Source organism: Penaeus chinensis, chromosome 26 (assembly GCF_019202785.1).
Source record: "Penaeus chinensis breed Huanghai No. 1 chromosome 26, ASM1920278v2, whole genome shotgun sequence".
NCBI lineage: Eukaryota > Metazoa > Arthropoda > Malacostraca > Decapoda > Penaeidae > Penaeus > Penaeus chinensis.
In genome coordinates, this window is record NC_061844.1 from 4,954,782 (window position 1) to 4,962,281 (window position 7,500).

The window sequence follows — 7,500 nt, forward strand, 5'->3', positions numbered from 1 at the left end:
TAGTATAGGTAACTACCACCTGAGTATGACCCATGAGACCGAGAAATTTAAGTTTGATAGCATGTGAACTATGAAAAAAAAATGAACGAGTCTGGATAATGCCTTCAGTTTGACTGTTTTAGTCTATATCAATCAACATTTCCTAAACAAAGGCACGGACATCACGACTACACAAAAGATCACCAAAATTACATTGGAGCCTACTGCCCTCACTGAAACATCCAGGTAAATAAATAAAAAAAAAACTTGCACAACAATGCCATGGTTGGCTCATAACCACTCCTACACTCTCGGGATGGTGCTGAAAAAATGCAATCAAAAATTAAAATCCTGGTGAAACAAGGGCTTCGATATCACACCACAGGACTAAACCTAAAATTTCTTAATAGCTTGGTATTTATGAATGCAAGTCTAAGCTCCTTCACCAAGACACCAAGTAACTGCTCGCTAGTCAAACGAAGCTCATGAAAGAGCATCAATACAAGTACCTCAATAATCTCAAGAAACTAAGATAATCTCAAATTCTATAGTTCTCTCACAGAGGTGATTATCAGAGGAGTATGCCCCCCCACAGTCTTGGATGCAGCTGAGTGTCGCACTAGTAAATTACCTAGACTTTCAACACGTGTCTAGATGTAGGTTTGTTAGCCAATGTGATTAAAGAGGAGGTCTATGCTAGGCAAAAAGTACAATCTGGACACTAAACTGTTAGTCTTCCTGGGTATGCCTACGATGCTTTCCTAATAATGACGAAGCAAACATGGAGCTTATATCCGACGCCGAATTAACATGTACAACAAACATAACACAAACAAAACACTGGGTTTCCTGAGGAGGAATCTACAGTGGCACACAAAACACTTATCAAAATAATAATAAACTAGAAAGGATTAACACCACAGCAGCCAAGTTTCATTGTAAACAATTACCCTAAATCTTCTGGCATCACAACACGAATCAAACAGCAATTAATTAGGGACACCCTCATAATACAGTAACTACATTCAAAATCACAATCAAATTGATAAACACGATTACTTACACCAATGCAAACAAACTTACTGCTCACAGCCAGAAATACAAGACATACTACACTAGTCGAGATTCCTACACTCTCGAGTCCCACAGCATAACACGCAAAGCAGTCACCATCCACCAACTCGCACTACCACACCTCAGAAGAGGTACAAACGCCAACACTCAGGCTTGGTGAGGGCTCGTCTAAGAGGGCTGTTTAAGGAATAAATAGAAGGTAAGGTAAAATTTTCGTGCATGACAATCAGGATTACAGTAAAAACAAGTATGGAGTGCTTACCTTGCCGAAAACAGACTTTTCATCTATGGCAAAAGGTGCGCAAATCGAAAATAAGGGAGATGCAGGTAACAATTACCGATGCAAGTATGCCATGTATGCAACGTGTGATTTAATTAGAGTAACCAAGTCGCAATGGCCATAGAATATTAATTCATTGTATATGAAATGTGGTTGGTACAAAAATTGGTAAATTGCATCCCATATTATAGTGAGTTACCCTTCAGAAAACTGTTATAAAACTTGTGCACTGTCATTTATGAAAATATACGTATATAACAAAAATAATAAGTAACATGAACTTCTCACCGTATTAAGCCTACGAGGATACAATGGGGCCGAGGGCATGTAGCTGGATATTATATAGCTAAATTATAATGTCTAAGGACCACGTGGGTTATACGTGTTTTTGGCGTATTGGCTCCTGTTTATTTAACCAAAAGATGGGTGGAATGTCCTTCAACGAACTTCAACAACGCAACAGGGAGCCACGAACTAGCCAGGGTCGTCGCACGCCTAATTACCGACGCGACCTGACCACGTGGTACATGTATATATACCTCTCGTCTTGTATGCCCTGAAGAAGCAATAAAATGAAAGGGCCTTCAGCATATTCGTGGGGTTCCTTGCACGTCCCACACCTTGGCCTGCGGTTCCTGATGGGGTTGCAGTCCCAGCGGCAATCAGGGGCTCCCAATAACCCCTAATGTCATCCACGACCTTCCTGCAGACTTCGCCGACAACTATGCACATATCTGGGTTTTTGTTACCGAGAGCGACGCACCCTCCAGAGGGGAATAAATAGGAGGTAAAAGATTACGTTTGGATTTTGGGGTTCGCATAAAAAACATGCATACCATGGCTTTGGGAACAAATGCCTACCCCCTACCCCCCCCCCCAAAAAAAAAAAAAAGTACAACGCCAACGAAAACTTTCATGTGATCAATATAGGCGGCGAAGGGAAATTAGTTACGTCGCTCGTGGACTAGTCTGATGCGACCTAATGCAACAGTATCAACATCACTCAAGGGAATATTTCATTCCAAAACATCCTTTCAGAAGTCCATGGCCAGCTTTAACCCTGATGATACATACAGAAGAAAAGTTATAAAACACGCAAGAATGTAAAATACACATGGGCTTACGTAAGGATACCCTTCAAGACGACCTCCACAGACTAAACAGTGCACCCATCCATACAATTCACCACAGAATTGTAAAGAAACGAACAGCTACTTTTCTTCGACACCGTAATCCATAGGAGACCTGACGGCCCGGTATTCTCTCTGTATAGAAAAAACTAATAAGGATTTTATACACTGGTTCTATTGCTGTGGGCGGATAAATAAAGAAGGCGTGGTCATTGGCTCCTTCCTCCGAGCAATTAGAATCTGCAGCCCGGAATACCTGGAGGAGGAAATGCAACGTGTCGACAATAGCTTCCAACGCCTCCGTTACCCTCGCGCCTTGCTCGCCCACCTCCGACGCAAGGCAGAAAAGATCATGTCCAGGTCAAGAGGGGATGCCACACAACAAAAAAACACTCGCAGCCGACGCAACACCTTGAGACCCTGTTGGGCCATACGATGCAGATAGCCACCACGTCTGGTAGGAAGATCGGGGACATCGTAAGGGACAAGACGTTAGACCACAACAGACTTTAGTCAGGTGTACAGCATACCTTGCGGCGGCTACGATAAAGTTTACATAGGTGAGGCAGGACGAGGCCTCCACGAACAACGAATCGACCAACACCGCAGCGCCCTCCGAGGACAGGAGACAAGGAGCGCCTTCGTTGTTCACGTCGACACCGCCGGCCATCTCCCGAAGTGGTCCAAGGCCTCCATCATAAAAGAGGGCCTGCCACAACGACGAAGAATGATGGTAGAAGCGGCATACATACGCTCTACTAACAACTAAAACACCGCAACAGGGAGCCACGAACTAGCCAAGGTCGTCGCTCACCTGATCACCGACGTGACCTGACCGCCAAGTACATATATATACTTCTATGTATCTCTTGTTTTATATGCCCTGATGAAGCAGTAAATGCGAAAAGGCCTTCGGCAAGTGTGTTTTCCTGTACTTCCCTTCATTGTTCTACTTGCAATTTGTTCCGACATGAATTCCACACCCGTCAACACTGCATTCCCATTTCGAAAACCGTATAAAGTATCGTATCGAGGGAAAAAAACACACAGAGCTACGGCCATGAGAAAATAACAATATGAAAAACATTAAATATGGAAAGCAATACCGTTCCCAAAGATACTACCATCTGCCTTAAAAACCTACCGTATATTAAGCGCCGCCGGATGCACACGCCTTCCGCCTCCTTCGAATGCTATCCCAGTAGTGTTGTCTTGCCGGTTGTTTGATGCGCTGTCGTGTTCGAGTCGAGGTCCGAAGCTTCGAAATGTGTAAGAGTTCCGAACGAATGATTTAAAGTTTTTTTTCTGTAATTGACTTCGAAAAGAATAGCTTCCTAAAAATTAAAATGTAAAGGAGGAATGTTTGGTTTATTATAATGGATTCTTTGAAAGTTATGTATTGGATTCGTGTTGAATTAATTTGTAGAAATACGAAAGAAAGAAGAGACACATTCGTGCGTTTTCTTGTTGCACCCTCCGTTGTCTTGTTTTGAAAGTTATACTCGTTAAGTTTTATCTACGAAGACACAAAAATTCGATTTATTCATCCGATTCGTCTTCAATGTCTTCAGCTGGTGCTTTCGTTATTAATATATTAGGCACGCGGATGAATTATCCGAAACATCAAGAACTGTTTTGGACAGTGTTTCCATTTTGTTGAATCTATTTTTTTTTTTTTTCCTTTTTTTGGTTTTTTAATAATCTGGCAGGTATAGTTCCAAAGACCATAGAGCTATACAATCATAGCCCGGTCGATGTGGAATACACATTTTCGCCTTTATGTTACATTACCATACAGGCGAAAACCAAATGAAGCATGAGACGGGTTTACGCTATGAATATCTATGAATGTACTGTGCAATGCTTTCACAATGTACTTTGCCCGACATCTCTGTTGGGTATTTTTCCTTTCTTTTTTTCTGTTTTGACTTTCGGGACCCATTAATAAAACTCAAGTAGACGCCTTCTTCACAACTCAAAAAACTTGTATCCAGCAGAGTAGGACTATATTAGTTCTATATTCCCGAACAATAAATAATACAAGAGAATCTCACAGACTACCCAAATGTCGTGTCATTTTAATTAGACGCTGATCATCGCATTTTCAAAGAGCGTGTGACCGAAATATGTTGAGGTTAATAATAAAAAAAATAAAAAAAATAAAAATAAAAACTGTTGGTAAGTAACTATGAGGCGTAACGAAAAATTCTAGAAAGATCTCGAACTATTGTTTCGTGTTCGAATAAGTCTTTTGTCTTCTGTAAATGCTGGATTTTTTTTCTGCCATATAATTTTATTTAAACCGCAACGTCGATATATAAATTACTGTAAATCAAGATAAAATGGTTCTACTGATGTATTAGTGAAAATATTCATAGTTCCATTGCTGTCTGTGCGTCATTCGGATCGTTAAGTACTATTCAATACTTGTTGTTCGCACATTACGCATATTACAGATATTCTGCTTATTAGACCTTGCCATACTTTTTTTCTTTTTATTTATTTACTTTTTTATATGGAACCTTTCAATTTTTTTACTTTAATATTCTTTTCCTTCTCTCTCTCTCTCTCTCTCTCTCTCTCTCTCTCTCTCTCTCTCTCTCTCTCTCTCTCTCTCTCTCTCTTCTCTCTCTCTTTCTCTCTCTCTCTCTCTCTCTCTCTCTCTCTCTCTCTCTCTCTCTCTCTCTCTCTCTCTCTCTCTCTCTCTCTCTCTCTCTCTCTCTCTCTCTCTCTCTCTCTCTCTCTCTCTCTCACTCTCCCTCCCTCCCTTCTTCCCTTTCTCCTTCTCTCTCTCTCTCTCTCTCTCTCTCTCTCTCTCTCTCTCTCTCTCTCTCTCTCACTCTCTCTCCCTCCTTCCCTTCTTCCCTTTCTCCTTCTCTCTCTCTCTCTCTCTCTCTCTCTCTCTCTCTCTCTCTCTCTCTCTCTCTCTCTCTCTCTCTCTCACTTACTCACTCTCCCTCCCTCCCTTCTTCCCTTTCTCCTTCTCCCTCTCCCTATCTCTCTCTCTCTCTTTCTCTCTCTCTCTCTCTCTCTCTCTCTCTCTCTCTCTCTCTCTCTCTCTCTCTCTCTCTCTCTCTCTCTCTCTCTCTCTCTCTCTCTCTCCCTCCTTCCCTTCTTCCCTTTCTCCTTCTCTCTCTCTCTCTCTCTCTCTCTCTCTCTCTCTCTCTCTCTCTCTCTCTCTCTCTCTCTCTCTCTCTCTCTCTCTCACTTACTCACTCTCCCTCCCTCCCTTCTTCCCTTTCTCCTTCTCCCTCTCCCTATCTCTCTCTCTCTCTCTCTCTCTCTCTCTCTCTCTCTCTCTCTCTCTCTCTCTCTCTCTCTCTCTCTCTCTCTCTCTTCTCTCTCTTTCCCTCCTTTTCTTACATAGCCTCTCCCTCACTCAACAATCAATGAATCCAGTTCTGAGAACCCAAAGAAGTGAATCATCATACATCTGGCAACACATCCCCTGGGCACTGCGAGATAGATCTAAGACGAAGGGAATTCTTAGAAGGAAAATCTTCATGTGAGTTAGGAAACATGCCACATATGTTGCGGATTTTTTCTTCTTCCTTTCTCCTTTTGTGTGTGTGTGTGTGTGTTTGTTTTGTGTGTGTGTGTGTTTGTTTTGTGTGTGTGTGTGTGTGTTTTGTGTGTGTGTTGTGAGTAGAAATTGATTTCAATAGACGAGAGGTATTGAAAAAAAAAAAGTTTAAAGAGAGGTATTGAAAAAAAAGAAGTTTGAAATATAGGCGTTTGATATTTTAGAATGACAGATTTTTATTTGAAATGTATTTTGAAGACAAACGAAAACTTAAAAAAAAAAAAAAAACGTGAGTTATATATGCTTAACTTTGAATACGTTCCAAATACATAAATATTTCAAACACCCTGAATTTTATTTTCAGAATATAATGATGTTTAAGAGATAATCATTTGATGTGAGTATTAAATCGATAATGAGATGTTAGCGCAAGATAGAAAGTATATGTTAATTATCAAGGAGCGGAAATTCAAATACATTACTGAAGTAACAAAATGAAAAAATAACAACACGAAATAAAAGGAAAAACAGAGACGAAGATGCAGAGATAAGGATAATTTATACATGTAATGAACAACTAAATAAAATGACCTCAGAAACAAACAAACGTAATAACAAATTAACCGCTTATCTCTCTCCCATTTCTTCGAAGCTACTAAGACACCAAACTAAGACAAATTAAAAAAAAAAAAAACTGTATTTGAGTTCTCAGTTCTCGAGAACAAATATGCCCATGGACTTTTTTTTTTTTCTTTTTTTTTCCGTTTATTTATTCTCCTTGTTCCAGAAAGCAAAGAATTAATATTTCAGATGGCGGAGCAGGGAGGAATGGATATGGAGGGAGAGAAAGAGAGGGAGAAAGAGAAGAGAGGGAGAAAGAGGAGAGAGGGGGATGGAGGAAGAGAGGGAAAGATGGACGATGAGAGAGAGAGAGAGAGAGAGAGAGAGAGAGAGAGAGAGGGGGGAGAGGGAGAGGAGGGTGGAGGAAGAGGAGGGAGGGATAGAGCTGGAAGGACGGAAGAGGAGGGAAAGAGATAGGGAAAGAATAGGAGAGATGGGGAAGGAGGGATGGAGGTGGAGGAAGAGGAGACAGGGTGGGGGAGGAAGGACAGAAGAGAGGAAGGGGAAAGGAAGAGGAGGAGAGATGGGTAAGGAGGTGGAGGAGGAAGGGTGGAGACCAGTGAAGGAAGGGGAAAAGGAGAAAGATGAGGAAGAGAGATGAAGGCAGATAAATGGGGATGGAGAAAGACAAGGAGAGATGGAAATGGAAAGAAGGAAGAGAAGAATAAAGAAGGGGAGTTTGTGGAAGAGGAGGAGGAATGGAGAAGGAGGACGGAAGCGAAGAAGGGGCAAAGAAATAACGTGAAGAAGACAATGGAAGAAGGAAAGGAAAGATGATGGAGAGGGAGAAAGGATAGGAGGATAAAGTTATAATAAGAAGTGAGGGGAAAGGGATAGCGAATAGAGGGAAAAAGACAGATAGGAAGAGGAGAGAAGGAATAGGAGAATAAGAA

General features: G+C 41.4%; 1 protein-coding gene across 1 annotated transcript in view; it reads right to left on the reverse strand.

The window, feature by feature from the left end:
- The window catches only part of LOC125039140, a 16,863-nt gene extending 13,217 nt beyond the window's left edge, over positions 1–3,646 (reverse strand). Inside the window, exon 1 of the mRNA XM_047632900.1 lies at positions 3,608–3,646. The gene's annotated coding sequence lies outside the window, so the exon portion shown is untranslated. The remainder of the gene's footprint in view (positions 1–3,607) is intronic.
- Positions 3,647–7,500: the final 3,854 nt, after the last annotated feature.